Source organism: Scyliorhinus canicula, chromosome 4, assembly GCF_902713615.1.
Source record: "Scyliorhinus canicula chromosome 4, sScyCan1.1, whole genome shotgun sequence".
NCBI lineage: Eukaryota > Metazoa > Chordata > Chondrichthyes > Carcharhiniformes > Scyliorhinidae > Scyliorhinus > Scyliorhinus canicula.
In genome coordinates this window covers 155,836,182-155,854,349 of record NC_052149.1, presented here as the reverse complement: position 1 = coordinate 155,854,349, position 18,168 = coordinate 155,836,182, and the positions used below count along the sequence as shown (strand labels likewise).

The window sequence follows — 18,168 nt, the reverse complement described above, 5'->3', positions numbered from 1 at the left end:
TGGTTAGAGTTGAGAAATACCAAGGGACAAAAAACATTAGTAGGTGTCATATATTTACTCCCAGACTGCACTGGTGAGGTTGGGAATGGCATTAAACAAGAAATGAGTGATGCATGTAATAAGGGAATATCGGTAATCATGGGTGATTTTAATCTTCACATAGATTGGGCAAATCAAATTAGCCACAATGCCGTAGAGGAGGAATTCCTGGAGTGTATACAGGATGGTTTTCTTGACCAATATTTGGAGGAACCAACTAGAGAGCAGGCCATCTTAGACTGGGTACTGTGTAATGAGAAGGGAATTATTGCCAATCTGGCTGAACGAGACCCCTTGGGGATGAGCGACCATAACATGATAGAATTTTTTTATCAAGATGGAGAGTGAAGTAGTTGATTCGGAGACTAGGGTGCTGAATCTTATTAAAGGGAACTATGAGGATATGAAGCGTGAGTTGGCCTTGATAGATTGGGGAGAGTTACTTAAAGGGATGACAGTGGATAGACAATGACAAACATTCAAGGAACGCATGGAGGAACTACAGGAACTGTTCATTCCTGTCTGGCACAAAAGCAAAGGGGGTAAGAGGACCAATCCATGGCTTACAAAGGAAATTAGAAACAGTATCCGATCCAAGGAAGAGGCATACGGATTGGATAAGAAAAATAATAGGTCTGAGGATTGGGAGCAGTTTAGAATTCAGCAAAGAAGGACAAAAGGATTGATTAAGAAGGGGAAAGTACAGTATGAAAGGAAGCTTGCAGACAACATAAAGACTGACACTAAGAGTTTCCACAGATATGTGAAGAGAAAGAGATTGGCACAGAGAAATGTAGGCTCACTACAGACAGAAACAGGGGAATACATAATAAGGGACAAAGAAATGGCTGAGCAATTAAATACACACTTTGGTTCTGACTTCACAAATAAGGACACAAAGCAGATCCCAGAAATGTTGGAGAATGAACGGTTTAGTGAGAGGGAAGAACTGAGGGAGATCAACATTAGTAGAGAAATGGTGCTGGGAAAACTGATGGGATTGAAGGCGGATAAATCCCCAGGGCCTGAGAATCTGCATCCCAGAAAGCTGAAGGAGGTGGCTCTGGAAATAGTGGATGCATTGCTGGTCATCTTCTGGGACTCTATAGACTCTGGAACTGTTCCTGCAGATTGGAGGGTAGCTCACGTCACTCCGATATTCAAAAAGGAAGGTAGAGAGAAAACAGGGAATTATAGACCAGTAAGCCTAACATCGGTAGTGGGGAAAATGCTTGAATCCATTATCAAGGAATTTATAGCGGAACATTTAGAAAGCAGTGGCAGGATCAGTCAGAGTCAGCAAGGATTTATGAAGCGGAAATCATACTTGACAAATCTGTTGGAACTCTTTGAAGATGTAACCAGTACAGTTGACAAGGGGGAGCCAGTCGATGTGGTATACTTGGACTTTCAGAAGGCGTTTGACAAAGTCCCGCATAAGAGATTATTGTGCAAAATTCAAGCGCATGGGATTGGGGGAAATGTATTGAGATGGATAGAAAACTGGTTGGCAGAGAGGAAACAAAGAGTAGGGATTAATGGGTCCTTTTCAAATTGGCAGGCAGTAACCAGTGAGGCACCACAGGGATCGGTGCTGGGACCCCAGCTATTCACAATATATATTAATGATTTGGATGAGGGAACAAAATGTAATATCTCAAAGTTTGCAGATGATACCAAATTAGGTGGGAGGGTGAATTGTAATGACAATGCAGGGATCCTACAGCAAGATCTGGACAGGTTGGGCGAGTGGGCAAACCAAAGGCAGATGCAGTATAATTTGGATAATTGTGAGGTTATTCATTTTGGAAACAATAACAGGAAGGCAGATTACTACCTGAATGGTTGTAAATTGGAAGAGGGGAGTGTGCAGCGGGACCTGGGTGTCCTTGTGCACCATTCGCTGAAGGTAAGCATGCAGGTGCTGCAGGCGGTAAAGAAGGCTAATGGTATGTTGGCCTTCATTGCAAGATGTTTTGATTATAGAAGCAGGGATGTGTTGCTGCAATTGTACAGGGCCTTGGTGAGGCCACACTTGGAGTATTGTGTGCAGTTTCTCTGAGGAAGGATGTTCTTGCTCTCAAGGGAGTGTAGTGAAGGTTTACCAGACTGATTCCAGGGATGGTGGGACTGTCATATGAGGAGAGATTGACTAGGTTGGGATTGTTCTCGCTGGAGTTCAGAAGAATGAGGGGGGGATCTCATAGAGACTTATAAAATTCTAACGGAACTAGACAGGATAGAGGCAGGGAAGATGTTACCAATGATAGGTGTGTCCAGAACCAGAGGTCACAGCCTGAGGATTCAGGGTAAACCATTTTGGACAGAGATAAGGAGACATTTCTTCACCCAAAGAGTGGTGAGCCTGTGGAATTCATTACCACAGGAAGTAGTTGATGCTAAAACTTTGAATATATTCAAGAGGCGGCTGGATATAGCACTTCGGGACAATGGGATCAAAGACTATGGGGAGAAAGCAGGATTAGGCTATTGAGTTGGATGATCAGCCATGATTGTGATGAATGGCAGAGCAGGCTTGAAGGGCCAAAAGGCCTCCTCCTGCTCCTCTCATCTCTCTACCTCAGCCAAGGACAGCACAGTGAGACCCAAGCCTTGAACATCCTGGCACGTAGCTCTGAAATCTTGCCCCAGGCCCTCTACCGCAGATGCCACCCTATCCGTGTTGGCCTGGGTATCATGCATTGTCAACAATATCTCCTGCGTCTAAAGGCAATCGGACTCCTCCAGTTGTACTTGCAGGTGCTGAAATGCAGCTGACACCCCCTCCATAGATTCTGAATCTGCATCCGTACCAGTGATGAGATCATCTTTTCCAGAGTCTTGGGGGCAACTGTTCCCTGGTATCGGGCAGCCCTCCGACCGCTGCTCCCTCGGGAGTCCCTGCCTCCACCGATGTGCTTCAGCACGTGTGTGGTGCTCACCAGTGTTAATATAAGCGTACTTGTGCCACTAATAAAGTTTAGTTATTTTATTTTTTTAATTTGGTGTCTATCCTGGAGGTCTGCTCTGTTGTATGCTGAGGTTCTGGAGGTGGGAGGCAGCAGTCCTGGACAGTCCAGCCAAGTCTGATGGGGATCCTGGAAGACAGAGGACAAGGGGCCAGCCGCTAGGAAGGACATGGTTGTGCAAGATGAAAGACTCACTTGAGATAAGACATCTGGATAAAGTTGCATTGGACTCTCACCTCTTCGATGCATTCTGAACTCCATTTCAGCCACAGCTCACTCCTATTCTCCCCCCTGCCGGAGTTCCATGGCCCTCTTTTGAACAGCATCATGGATCCATATGTCAGGCAGACCACCTCCCATGTTCTGACGCTCCCTTTGATTATGCCCCGCTTTATCCTTGGGGACACAGAAAGGATATAGTGAGACGCCGGCAGGACAGTTTAATGGGGGCGGTTTCTAATTGGCTGCACATGTGGGCAAGGTGCCTGGCCAAAAGAGGCAGGGCATGTTGGGGGTTCCTGGATGTTGAGTTCTGAGGGACATTGCTAAGTGGAGTGTTATTGGCATAAAAGGGTTTGGAGGCAGATCTCAGGGGTCAAGGACAGGAGTGATGTTAGGGTCACATAAGTGGTTAGTCACCTGAGCTGTTCAAAGGAGGTAATTCATCTTCTTCTTGCTGTGCACCTCTCGGTGAGGCTGCCAACAGCCACTGCATCCGCCAACTCATCCCAGACTTTATTCATAACAGCTGGCTGTCTCTGCCCCACCCTGGGAAAGTGTGTCCCCTCCTCTCCTCAACGGCGTCCAAAATCCTGTGGACATCTGCATCAAGGAAGCAGTTGTTTAGCAGACATCTTCTCGGCTGGAATGAGAATCTAGGGTGAATGGAGTGCTTAAAGCTACTCCAGCTTGTCAGCCTCTCAATGGCATTCCCGACTTAAGCGAATCACATGGCTAGAGAATCGGGATTCGGACGGGATGCACATGAGGAGGTGTGCTGGCCCATTTGCATGCTCCCTGGCGTTCCTAGCGGAACGCAAAATGTTCCAAATCTCTGCTTGCAGGAGCACTTAGACTCTGGAATGGCGAATCCCACCCATTGTAGCTGAAGATTTAGCCAGCAGATGGTCCAGTGGAGTGAGTTTTCAAAATCAGTCTCCAAATTTGTTGCCATCTTCTGTATAAATATATAAAAAATCATCAATCATGAATATAGACAGCAGCTTTCCAGATCGTACAATTTTCATAGTATTAGTATAAATCTCCTTCCATTCCTTTTTTTGCTCTTCAGACACTGCATCTGCCTGAAAGCTGATAGCTTACCTGTTTAATATATATTCTCATCCTGGTCTGAGCTTTTTCTATCAACTTTTATCTAACAGCTGATTTGAAGACACGAACATTACAGGTAAGAGTCCAATTTTGTTTGAAATCTTTCTACAAATCTATTGAGCATCTTTCTGAGGCATTAAAGATGCAACAATTTTGAGAGTATTAATACCACAAAGGATGTATTTTTATCCTTTCCAAAAACAAGATTCTGCAATCAGAACATATAAAGACCTCATTATCACATGATAGTACCTCATCTGATTTTCTTTGCTGCTCTGAGAGTCTCTAGGCTTTTGTAATTATTGCTGAATCAGGGGCTGATTCAGTACATATTACAGTTTGCACGATGACGACAGGAGACGTTTTCTCCATTCGCACCCAACAGAATAAACATCTGTGGAGAAACATATTATGCGAAAGTAGGAAGGGGTGTAGCGTTCAAAAGGTTAATCAGTGTCATTTGAAGAAGTGAGAATAATGCTAATTTGAAAGTACAGATGGTGTTGGGACCTGCCTTCCTCTTTTTCAGCCTTTTTCTCTGAGTAGGTACATTCAGCTTTCATGAGGAGCTTGTTAATGTTTCTGAATGATTTCTGTTAGTTGGTCAGCATCAAACAGAGTCATTGTGACCCAGACCAAAACTGATCAAATTCTTCATCAATATGTTTTGTGCATCAGTTGATCCTCGTACCTTTAACTATGGCATCAATCAAACAAAACAGCTATGGCAATTGATTTTTTTTGTCTTTGTTTGTGTGAGCCCGGCCACTATCTGAGGTGGAACCAGATTGTTCACAACCAGGATGTTACAATTGGTCCTGGAAAGGTCTTTGACCCTATATCCGCTCTATTACCAAAACCTTCTACTTCCAAATTCATCACGTCAATCAAACATCTCTAACCTAGCCTCAACTCATCTGCTCAAATGCTCATCATGCCTTTGTTACATTTTAGGTTGAACTTTTCCTATACTCTCCTGACTGGTTTCCAATCATTCACTCTCCTAAACTTCAGCTCATCCAAAACTCTTCTGCCTACATCCTAATTCACACAAAATCCCGTTCACCCATCACCCTTGCTTTGCTGACCTACATCGGTCCTCAGTCTGGCAAGAGCTTGATTTTATAATCCTGATCCTTGTTTTCAAATCCTCCGTGGCCTCACGACTCCCTATCTCACTCCCTCCTTCAGCCCGACAAGCCTCAGTGATCTCTGCAGTCCTGCAATCTGAGTCTATTGTGTATCCTGGTTTTGAGCTACCCAGAGACTGTATCATTAGCTGCTTAGAATCTGAGATCTTTAATTCCTACCTAAACCTCTCTCAATCATCACTTTTTCTTTATTCAGAAGCTCTTTAAAACTCAACTTAAGCTTTAGGTCACCCTCCTTAGTGTGTTGATGTCTTCGTAAAGACGGGGATAACTTTTAAAAAAAATTGAATTCTTTACTCCAGATATTCAAATGACCAATGTATAGGAACTGCATGACAGGATTTAAAGGTTTAAGACTTTAACTGTAAGAAACAAACAAAAAGCAACATCGACTAACCATTACCTAGCAGGCAATTAATATGCTAAATTAAAGAAAATCATTATTCATGCTTTATGCAACTGATAATCCCACGCCGCAAACATATACATTGCAACACGCTCACCACAGGATTACAGTATTTATAGGAAACAGTTTACAAAAAGTCCAGCTTCCAAAGAGTTCAGGAGCTGAATTCTCCGCAGCCTCGCGCTGAAATCACGTTCGGCGCGGGGGCGGAGAATGGCCGTTTACGAGGAAATCAGGACCGGCACTGCTGAAGCGATTCTCTTGTCCCCGGAGAATCACTCGGGAATCGAATGCGTAAAATTTACGCAATGTAGCTGGGGGGGGAGGCCATTGTCAGAACCCCAGCACACCCCTCCCCCACGATTCTCTGCGCAAAACTGGCAGAGTTCACGATGGTGTGGTTCTAACCACGTATTGGCCGTTGGGAATGGCTGGTGGCAGCTGCGGACTCAGTCTGTGGCCGCTCTGGTGGGGGGAAATCAATCACCGGGGGGGGGGGGGGGGGGGCTCATGGACGGCCGGGGGAGCAATCGGGCAGCAGGGATCCGCGGGCGCGCAATCTCGGTTGGGGGGGAGGGTGGCTACATTTTGGATGGCGGTCTGCGGTCTGAGTCCGCCATCGCGCACGGTGCGTTCGCTGCGCATGCGTGGACTCCCGACCGGAAATGCGGGGCCCCACTTCTGGGGCCCTGCCAGCCCCCTGCAGGTAGGAGAATCGCTAAGTACTTTCTTAAGGAAAGTCAAGAGTGAAATGCCAACATTTTTACGCTGGCGTGGGGACATAGCCCCATTTTTGGAGAATCCAGCCCCATGTCTTCCTGTTTCATTCAGTTATAAAGTTGGGTCACTGTCGAAAATGCTTTGCTCAGTTTTGGGAGAATTTCCAAAACAACAAACAAACATAAGGCCCACTCCTGCAATTCTTTCTCCTGGTCTAGCCAGGGAAAATCTATATGACTTTGCCACATGATGTGTCTCCTCGACCAGGGACTATCATTCCTCCTGCATTTCTGCTTGGTAGCTCACAGATAACTCGAAGTTGCCTTCTTTCTGCTGCCCATACCAGTCTTTTGATGCCCTGTAAAACCTTTATTTTCCCCTCTCTTTCTATCCGATACCTTGGAGACAGGGAGACTGCCCACAGTCAGACACAGCTGTTCCTGCCTTTGTTTACAGATGTGAGAACTTTGCACCTTGCTCAGCAAGTCTCAGTCTGGACTCCCCTGTCCCCATGGTAATCAAGTGAACAGGCCTGTTGCCAGGCATAACGGGCCACTTGACCCTCTTCATTCTTGCCTTGAATTAAAGAGACAGTCCAAAAACATAATCATGTCCTAAAACCTTGCATTCATAACATGGGACATAAAATGTAACACTTTACATTTTACATACTACCATGATGTACCTATTTGGTGCATTTTAATATATTAATGGCACTATATAAAATAGTCATTGTTTTTTTACAAACTCATTGAATGAATTGCTGAAGGCCTAATAATGGCTTTCAGTATCTAGGTTGTTGCAGATGTTGCTTACAATTAAGCGCTGGTCTCTGCTGAGTTCACAGACTTTAACCAGACTGGAGGAAAATGCTCTGTAATTGATCCAACCTTGGAAATAAGCCTGGATGTATGGAGACGGGGTGGAGGTGATCGAGGTATACAGAGAGAATTGGTCGTTTTAAATTCTGAGTCCGACTGGACATTTTGGGCAGGATTCTCCGGTCCCCCAGCCGTGTGTTTCTTGGTGGCCCGGCGTTCACTGGCAGCGGGATTCTCTCTTCCAGCCGCTTGTCAATGAGATTTCCCATTGAAGCCACACTACGCTGCCGGGAAACCCGTGGATGGGGGTGCGTTGCTAGCGGGAACAGAAAATCCCAACAGCCGGAGAAATCCGGATTTTATTTTGTCTTTGTTTTTCTTGGATTCAGCATCTCACACCATTTACATAGATGAACCATCAACTGGAATGTGCCTTTAGCTTCCTGATATTCCGATAATTTGGCATGATCCCAGGGATCTAACAGGGACCTAGTCACTTCATGTTAGCACACTCCTCATCACTTCAGAAGATGGTAGGATAAGCACTGTATTAAGCACTCTCTTGGGCTATAAATTACCTAACAAAATTCATCAAAAATAAATGGGCTAGTAAAATGTCTCAGTACAAATTTACAATCATTGATAGTCTTAAATATTCACCTTGGAATTATAGAAAAAAGCAGTCCTGTCTGTTATACCAAATTGATTCTGGATCTCAAGATCCCTTCTTAACCTTACCTAGCAGCTTACTGCTAAACATTCATGAAGGGGGCAGCAAGGTGTGCAGTGGTTAGCACTGCTGCCTCACAATGCCAAGGACCTGTGTTCAATCTAAGCCCTGGGTCACTGGCCATGTGTAGTTTGCACTTCCCCCCGCCCCCTGTTTGCTTGGGCCTCAGCTCCATAATCCAAAATGTGCAGGGTGTGTGGATTAGCCACACTACATTGTCCCTCATTGGGAAAAAAAGAATTGGATACTCTAAATTTATTTTTAAAAAGCTAAAAGTTCATGGAATCTCTGTCCTATCTAGCTGTCTGGCTTCAAATGGGCTAATCAATGAAATCAGACAGGTGGAGATAATTTTTCAAATTTTGACCAGGGTCAAGGAAATTGAAATGTCTTTTAAACTCATTGACTTGCTAATAAAACATGTATTTAAATAAAACCTATGGAAAGCATGTATTTTAATTGAAAGATTTGACCACACCATAACAAGGTGTCCTACTAATAGTACCCCCCAAAATCTGTCCTGAGCTTGGAAAAACAAAATATTTTAAGTAGTGTTTTGATTTTGAAAATTACCGAAATCTTAATTTTTCTGCAAAGTGCAATTGTATTTGCCATTTTACTGCCTTCTTGGGCCAATTGAAACAGAAATAATAGAACTCATCCATATGTAGAGAAATGTATACTAACGCCATGCCAATGAGTGAAACATATTATCTGCCATTTGTGTTGCTGGAAATCTAGATATAGCGGCTGCCTTGTTAATGGTTGGTTGATTACGTTGCTGATGATGGATATTGTTTAATCAAAGACTGAGAGCACATGTAAAGAGAGTCTGCTGGGACACTGGGTTAATAGTTAGGAGGCAGAGATTTGTAATGCTGCATTATGTGAATAAACCTACCATTAAGGTAGAGATCTGTGTCTTGTTTCATACTTCACTTTAACAGACTGTTAGATTCTTGCATATTGTGTTCTGTAATTTGTAGTTGACACTGCAGGCTAATCTGGATTACAGCCCTGTGCCTAGTGATTGAGATCAACTCACTTGGCTCAAACAAATGTTTGAGGTCTTAGGGCCTTCATGATCTGCTAAGTTTAATTTCCGACCTCAGAGTGAGTTACTAATTTAACTGTGAATGGAACACTCCCTTTGAATTTCGGAAAATAATTAGAGGAATGTAGACATTTTAAAAAAAATTTCCAACACTATTGAGCAAACAGGGAACGAATGGTCTTGCAGATTCCCAAGCATTCACAGGAATTTTTTTCATAGAAATTGGTAAGCCAGTGGAATATGTCAATTGTAAATAATGGCCTGCATTCCCCACTGCCAGTAGCGGGGTTCCAATTGCGGTGGAGAATCGGGCATCCAGGGTAATTATCCGTTTGTGATTCTCTGACCCCCCCGCTGGTAGCAGGATCGGAGTTCACGCCCGCGCATCTGCGAGAGGGTTAGCGGGCCGGGCACTAGAATCTCCGGGCCCACATGATTCTCTGAGCCAGGATTCAATGGGCGGAATAACTACTGATATTTAGCAGCATGGCCCTGAAGTGGTTGATGTTTGTAAGCATTGTGGTTGCAGCACTTCAGAGTTACTCAATCATGAAGGGAGATGAGTGAAGCAAGGCTGACAGCTATGTTTGTGGAAGCTGTCGATCACAGGCCACTGAAGGAAATGAGTAAATGGCTTACAGCTCGAGGATGTGAGGGGTGTAGACACAGGCCACTGGTTTACTCTTTCCAGGAATGGTCACGTGGTGATTCCTCTGATCCAGCAGCTATATGCACAGGTGAGTGTTACAACAGTAATTGTTTTCATTTGCCCCTGTCTGGACTGCTCTTTAACTTCCTGGGGGGGGGGGGGGGGTCCCATTATTTAGGGGGAGACTGGAGTGATCCCTCTACTTGGGATGTCTCTGTGCAGGATCCCCCTATTCAAGGGTTCTCTGTGGGGGTTTCCCTCATTTAGGAGCCACCGAGAACTGAGTGCCACGGCTCGTATGGGTGCACCACCCCCCAGGTACCCTCTTGTACCAGCCAACCCATCAACAGGATGGCCATGCTCCAGCACATCACCTTGGCTGGGATGAGGGTGAGGGTCGGCATGCATTGGAATTGTGCCTGTTTTATGTGACGCTGGTGCTAGCCTATTAACGGGACCTGCTTCAGTCTGGGATCGGCATTACTTTGGTCCACGTAGAACACTCGCCATTCAGTTCCAGCATCTGCACTTGGGGCGTGATTCTCTGGCCTTGTTACACTCTCGCTGAAGTGTAATGAGACCGGTGAACAGCGGGAAAGGCCAAAAACTAGATCCGTGCCAGGCAGCAAACAGATTGCGATGCAACCAGCGCGATCCCCTAGGCGAAATTAGGATCGCGCCTTAGCATGGCGAGAAACCAATAATCAACACTTAAGCTCCATTTCCATATAATTAACAAAAGCGATCCCATACCTAACGGCCTCCTGTCATTCAGCGGCATCCCCAGCAAGTGGTCACGCTGGCCCAGATTAGTACTCCTTTTGAAAAATGTGAACGTGGCAGAAGGGTTTCTGTGAGGAGCTGAGGAGCCATCTTTGCTCACAGGCAAAGAGCCCGGGGGCACTGGGCTTGCCATCCCAGTGCTCGGTGGGGGATGGGGGGTTGGGGTTGGGGACCCCCGCAGTGATAGGCTGCCATGGGGTGGGGGGGGGGGGGTGCGCTGAGAGATGGGCAAAGGGTCCGGGTGTCATCTTGCATTGCAGAAGGAAGTGACAGGGGCATCATAATGGTTTTGCGAAAAGGTGTTTAATATGCTACACAAACCCCACACCCGATAATGCCGTCCCCCCACCCACACAACGCCCACCCCCTATCTACCTCCCCACACACCCCCTCCGTCCTCTCCCAGTGCCCTCAGTGATCCTCAACGTGCTGGGCCCTCCTAGCTCGACCACTATGTCTTGGTTTTTGCCCAGGATGCACATCAGAGGTGGAGGTAACCAGCTGCTTACCTCATCCCTCGGCCTTTGATGCCCCTGGAGAGCGTCCTTGGGACCTGAGGGCCTGGTTCACCTTTCGGTGGCACATGCACAGTCGCGCCGCTCTGTCCCATGTGTTAACTGTGAGACACGACCTTACCAGAAGGGTGGAACTCGGGGGAGCTGCTGCCCACTGTCGCCACTCCATGGGACAGGTTTGGCTTGGCAACCAGAATCCCCTCCTACAGCTCGGTACCCAGAGGGTCCTAGGATTCAACCTTGGGATGGAGGGGCAGCTGGTTCGAGCCCCCGCTGCCCCTGAATCATCTGGCTCTGCCTGCCCTGGAGGTTCCCCATGGTCTGCACCATTGTGTTGATGCCCTCGGTGATGCTCCTCAATGGACATGTCCCACAGAACCTCATCAAGGTCAGCCTGGTACTGGTTCACACCCCCAGCGAGTCGGACATTCTGCCGTGCCGCCTTGGACTCCTTGTCTCATGGTGCCGATGGGGTGCACCAGGCTTTCCACTATGGTTGCCACCCGAGCGGTGCCAACCCATCCCGAGCAACACTCCTGAGCATTGCTGGCGACATCTCCTACACCTGTAGCCTCTAGGACTCCTCCAAGCGGTTATGGATCTGCTGAAGTGATGCTGACATCTCCCTCTGAATGCCCAGGTTGGTTCCTATCGCCTCCATTAGCTCCGGGTAACTCTGTTCCACAGGCTCAGCACCAGGCTGGAACCCAGCTGGGTCCTGGGATCCAGCAGACCTCTGACTGCTGTTTTGTCATGGGGTTCCTGCCTTCACCTGATGTGCATCATCGGAGGTGTGGTGGTCACCAGATTGTGCAACCGAAGCCCGTCTTCTAACATGTCCCACTGAGGTGTATGTATCTGCACTGGTGGAGGGTGGGGTTGATAGCTGTGCCGCAACCATCTTCGGAGCTCTCCTCCAATGTGTCCAATACGGTGCTGGATCCCCTACTGGATCGTTCTAGTTCAAGGACAGGCAGGAGGCCGGTGGCGGCCAAGGTGTTGAGGGGGTTTATGGACCAGATGGGAGGAGTGGATCCCTGGAGGTTCGGGAGGCCGAGGGCTCGGGAGTACTCTTTTTTTCTCCCCTGTGCACAGGGTTTATTCCCGCATTGATTTCTTTGTTTTGAGTAGGGGACTGGTCCCGAGGGTGGAGGAGGTCGCGTATTCGGCTATTGCTATTTCGGACCATGCTCCGCATTGGGTGGATCTGGAGATGGGGGAGGTGCGGGACCAGCGCCCGCTTTGGCGTCTGGACGTGGGGTTGTTGGCTGATGAGGTGTGTAGGAGGGTTCGGGGATGTATCGAGAGGTACCTCGAGGTCAATGATACTGGGGAGGTCCAGGTGGGGATGGTGTGGGAGGCTCTGAAGGCGGTGATTAGGGGGGAGCTGGTCTCCATCCGAGCCCATAGGGAGAGGGGGGAGAGGAGGGAGAGGGAGAGACTGGTGGAGGAGCTGTTGAGTGTGGATAGGAGGTACACGGAGGCCCCGGAGGAGGGATTGCTGGGGGAGCGGCGTAGCCTGCAGGCCAAGTTTGATTTATTGACCACCAGAAAGGTCGAGACACAGTGGAGGAAGGCGCAGGAAGCGGTCTATGAATATGGAGAGAAGGCGAGCAGGATGCTGGCGCATCAGCTTCGCAAGCGGGACGCGGCTAGGGAGATTGGTGGAGTGAAGGATAGAGATGGGAATGTGGTGCGGCAGGGGGCAGAGGTCAATGAGGTCTTTAGGGACTTTTATAGGGAACTGTACCGGTCGGAGCCGCCGGCGGTGGGAGGGGGAATGGAGAGTTTTTTGGACAGGCTGCGATTTCCAAGGGTGCAGGAGGAGCAGGTGGAGGAACTGGGGGCGCCGATCGAGTTGGAGGAGCTGGTTAGAGGGATTGGCCACATGCAGTCGGGGAAGGCGCCGGGACCGGATAGGTTCCCGGTTGAATTTTGTAAGAAATATGTGGACCTGCTGGGCCCCCTGTTGGTTAGGACCTTCAACGAGGCATGGGAGGGGGGTGTTCTGCCCCCGACGATGTCTCGGGCGCTAATCTCCCTGATCCTGAAGCATGATAAGGACCCCTTGCAGTGCGGATCATACAGGCTGATTTCACTGCTGAATATAGACGCGAAGTTGCTGGCGAAGATCTTGGCCACTAGAAGAGGACTGGGTGCCGGGGGTGGTACATGAAGATCAGACGGGTTTTGTGAAGGGGAGGCAGCTGAACACTAACGTGCGAAGGCTGCTAAATGTGATAATGATGCCGGCAGCAGAAGGACAGGCGGAGATTCTGGTGGCATTGGATGCGGAGAAGGGCTTTGACAGGGTTGAGTGGGAGTACTTGTGGGAGGTGTTGGAGAGGTTCGAGTTTGGGGTGGGCTTTATTAAATGGGTGAGGTTGCTGTATGAGGCCCCGATGGCGAGTGTAGCAACAAATAGGAGGAGGTCCGAGTACTTCAGGCTCCACCGTGGGACGAGGCAGGGGTGCCCCCTGTCCCCCTTGCTTTTTGCGTTGGCAATTGAGCCTCTTGCCATGGCTCTCAGGGAGTCGAGGAGGTGGAGGGGTTTGGTGCGAGGTGGGGAGGAGCACCGAGTGTCGCTGTGTGCGGACGACTTGCTGTTGTATGTAGCAGACCCGGTGGGGGGAATGCCGGACGTGATGGAGATTCTTGCTGAGTTTGGGAGTTTCTCGGGATATAAATTGAACCTGGGCAAGAGTGAGCTGTTTGTCGTACACCCGGGAGATCAGGAGGAGGAGATCGGTAGGCTCCCGCTAAAGAGGGCAGTGAGGCGTTTTAGGTACCTGGGGGTTCAGGTGGTTAGGAGCTGGGGGACTCTGCACAAGCTCAATTTTACTAGGTTGGTGGAGCAGATGGAGGAGGAATTTAAAAGGTGGGACATGCTGCCGTTGTCGTTGGCGGGTAGAGTACAGTCCGTTAAAATGATGGTGCTCCCGAGGTTTTTGTTTTTGTTTCAGTGCCTCCCCATTTTCGTTCCGAGGGCCTTTTTTAGGAGGGTGAACAGCAGCATTCTGGGATTTGTTTGGGCGCACAGGACTCCGAGGGTAAGGAGGGTCCTTTTGGAGCGGGGCAGGGATAGAGGGGGGCTGGCGCTGCCCACCCTCTCTGGGTACTATTGGGCGGCTAACGTCTCGATGGTCCGTAAGTGGGTAATGGATGTGGAGGGGGCAGCATGGAAATGGATAGAGATGGCGTCCTGTGGAGGCACGAGCCTGAAGGCACTGGTAACGGCGCCGTTGCCGCTCCCTCCAACGAGGTACACTACGAGCCCGGTGGTGGCGGCTAACCTCAAAATTTGGGGCAGTGGAGGCGACACAGGGGGGAAGTGGGGGGCTCGGTGGAGGCCCCGCTGCGGGGGAACCACCGGTTTGTCCCAGGGAACATGGATGGCGGGTTCCTGGGGTGGCACAGGGCGGGCATTAGGAAGTTGGGAGACCTGTTTATTGACGGGAGGTTCGTGAGCCTTGGTGAACTGGAGGAGAAGTTTGAGCTCCCCCCGGGGAATATGTTCAGGTACCTTCAGATCAAGGCGTTTGCTAGGCTACAGGTGGAGGGGTTCCCTTTGCTGCCCCCACGGGGGGTAAGGGATAGGGTGCTTTCGGGGGTATGGGTCGGGGATGGGAAGGTGTCTGACATCTACCAGGTAATGCAGGAGGTGGGGGAGGCATCGGTAGAGGAGCTGAAGGCTAAGTGGGAGGTGGAGCTGGGGGAGCAGATTGAGGAGGGTACATGGGCGAACTCCTCCTCTTCATGTGCGAGGCTTAGTCTCATCCAGTTCAAGGTGCTGCACTGGGCCCACATGTCCGGATCTAGGATGAGTAGGTTCTTTGGGGGCGAAGACAGGTGCGTCAGGTGTTCGGGGAGTCCAGCGAACCATGCCCATATGTTCTGGGCATGCCCGGCACTAGAGGAGTTCTGGAAGGGGGTGGCGAGGATGGTATCGAGGGTGGTGGGATCCAGGGTCAAGCCAGGCTGGGGACTCGCGATATTTGGGGTTGGGGTGGAGCCGGGAGTGCAGGAGGCGAAAGAGGCCGATGTTTTGGCCTTTGCGTCCCTAGTAGCCCGGCGGAGGTTCTTGCTGCAGTGGAAAGATGCGAGACCTCCGAGCGTGGAGACCTGGATCAATGACATGGCGGGATTCATTCAGCTGAAGAGGGTCAAATTCGCCCTGAGGGGGTCGGTACAAGGGTTCTTTAGGAGGTGGCAGCCTTTCCTCGACTTTCTGGCTCAACGATAAGGTACTCGGTCAGCAGCAGCAGCAACCCGGGGGCGAAAGGGGGGGGAAAGGGGGGAGGGGGGGGGGAAAGGGGGGAGGGGGGGGGGAAAGGGGGGAGGGGGGGGGAAAGGGGGGGGGGGGGGAAAGGGGGGAGGGGGGGGGAAAGGGGGGAGGGGGGGGAAAGGGGGAAAGGGGGGAGGGGGAAAGGGGGGAGGGGGAAAGGGGGGGGGGAAAGGGGGGAGGGGGAAAGGGGGGGGAGGGGGGAGGGGGAAAGGGGGGGGAGGGGGAAAGGGGGGGAGGGGGGAGGGGGAAGGGGGGGGGAAGGGGGGAGGGGGAAAGGGGGGGGAAGGGGGAGGGGGAAAGGGAGGGGGGAGGGGGAAAGGGGGGGGAAGGGGGAGGGGGAAAGGGGGGGGAAGGGGGAGGGGGAAAGGGGGGGGGAGGGGGAAAGGGGGGGGAGGGGGAAAGGGGGGAGGGGGAAAGGGGGGAGGGAGGGGGGAGGGGGGAAAGGGGGGGGAAAGGGGGGAGGGGGAAAGGGGGGAGGGGGAAAGAGGGGGGAGGGGGAAAGGGGGGGAAAGGGGGGAAAGGGGGAAAGGGGGAAAGGGGGGAAAGGGGGGAGGGGGAAAGGGGGGGAAAAGGGGGGGGAGGGGGAAAAGGGGGGGGAGGGGGGAAAGGGGGGGAAGGGGGAGGGGGGAAAGGGGCAGGGGGATGGGGGAAAGAGGGGGGAAGGGGGGAAAAGGGGGGAGGGGGAAAGAGGGGGGTTTAGGGGGATAGTGTTTAAGTTAATTTGCTTATTGTTAATTTATTTTGTTGTTTATTGGGTTTGGGGGGGGGGGTTGGTGGGGTTTGTTAAATGCGTTGTTACGGGTGCCAGGGGGGGTGTTTATTATTATTATTGTTATTGTTATTATTGTTCTGTTGATATATATTTTTCAAAAAATTCCAATAAAAATTATTTTTAAAGAAAAAATGTGCTGCGCGACCTTGTTCGCGGGAGGGGCTGGCAAGCACGGTCCCAGTGAATCAGCTGGAAAGCCTTCATTTGTGTCGAGAAGCCTGTGAGGCCTTGTTAAATGGACCGAAGAAAGTTGAATTGCGTTGCCGTCCTCGCTGGGTCGAGTGCTGGAAAGATCGCAGCAATTCCCGCTCCCTATCACATTTCAAAATCTTTCCGGAGAATTGTGCCCTTAGTCTCTTAAACGGAGAATTCGCCACAGAGTCTCCCAAACGGAGAATTCGGCTATATCTTTCCTTCCCTAACTGCATGTGAATTTAAAGGGAGAGTGTAAGCATTAGATTACAGGACAGGAAGCTTCATTATTATTGCTGGATTGTTCTATGGCTCTGAACTGTGGGACCTCGCACTTAATAAATGACCTGACAGTGCAATGTAATTATTTGCTCAACAGAAATCATTTTCAATTTCAAGGGCAGTTGTAGCCCAATTATACCCCTGCCCTGCCCAATGCAACACCGCCAGAAGGGCCCCTTCATTGTGGAATGGTTAGTAAGACTGATCACAATCTGTACTCTCAATGCTATTGACAATTTTTATACAATGTAATGGAAAGGAGAGTGAGAGAATAATCTACTCAGAACCTGGGGCGGGATTCTCACGCAACCGGCGGGGTGGGCCATACCGGTGCCACAGAGGGGCGTGAACCACTCCGGTGTCAGGCCGCCCGGAAGTTGGGTAATCCTCCGCGCCTCCGGGGGTTAGGCCAGCGCTAGTGGTTGGCGCTGCGCCGGCCAGCACGAGTTGGCGCATGTGCAGGAGTGGCAGCGTATTCTGGCGCATGTGCAGGAGCACCAGCGTGTTCTGGCGCATGTGCAGGAGCACCAGTGTGTTCTGGCACATGCGCAGGAGCACCAGCGTGTTCTGGCGCATGCGCAGGAGCACCAGCGTGTTCTGGCGCATGCGCAGGAGCACCAGCGTGTTCTGGCGCATGCGCAGGAGCACCAGCGTGTTCTGGCACATGCGTAGGAGCACCAGCGTGTTCTTGCGCATGCGCAGGAGCACCAGCGTGTTCTGGCGCATGCGCAGGAGCACCAGTGTGTTCTGGCGCATGCGCAGGAGCACCCGTGTGTTCTGGTGCATGCGCAGGGTGTTTCTTCTCCCCGCTGGCCATCGCAGAGCCTTACACAGGCCGGCGCGGAGGGAAAGAGTGCCCCCACAGCACAGGCCCTCCCGCAGATCGGTGGGCCCCGATCGCAGGCCGGGCCATCGTGGCCCCCCTTGGGCCAGATACACACACCCCCACCCTCCCCCCACCCCGGAGGACTCCGCAGGCCGCCCTCAAAGCCAGGTCCCACCAGTATGGACCTTGTCTAATCCACGCCGGCATTCTCAGGAGCACCAGCGTGTTCTGGCGCATGGGCAGGAGCACCAGTGTGTTCTGGCGCATGCGCAGGAGCATCAGCGTGTTCTGGCGCATGGGCAGGAGCACCAGTGTGTTCTGGCGCATGCGCAGGAGCATCAGCGTGTTCTGGCGCATGCGCAGGAGAACCAGCGTGTTCTGGTGCATGCGCAGGAGCACCCGAAAATGGGTTGCTGCTCGGCCCATCGGGCTCCAGAGAATTGCCGGGGGGGGGGGGGCCACTGCCAACGGCCCCTGACCGGCGCAACTCGATCACCGCCTCTGCCCAAAAGCCGGCGCTGGAGAATTCGGCAGCCAGCATCTGAGTGGCGGGGCGGGATTCACGCTGCCCCCCGGCGGTTCTCCGACCCGGCCCAGGTGGTCGGGGGTGGGGTCGGAGAATCCCGTCCCTCATACCTACTC

The 18,168-nt window shown here is 50.9% G+C and overlaps 1 protein-coding gene across 5 annotated transcripts in view; it reads left to right on the top strand.

Annotated features, from left to right (window-relative positions):
- LOC119965106 (drebrin-like) overlaps nt 1–18,168 on the top strand; it is a 284,430-nt gene that overhangs the window by 107,105 nt on the left and 159,157 nt on the right. The window contains exon 1 of one of the 5 annotated variants that reach the window (XM_038795411.1): nt 4,326–4,416. The exons of the other annotated variants lie outside the window; for them this stretch is intronic. The gene's annotated coding sequence lies outside the window, so the exon portion shown is untranslated. Of the gene's footprint in view, nt 1–4,325; nt 4,417–18,168 lie in introns of those variants that run through there. 5 annotated transcript variants of the gene reach the window in all.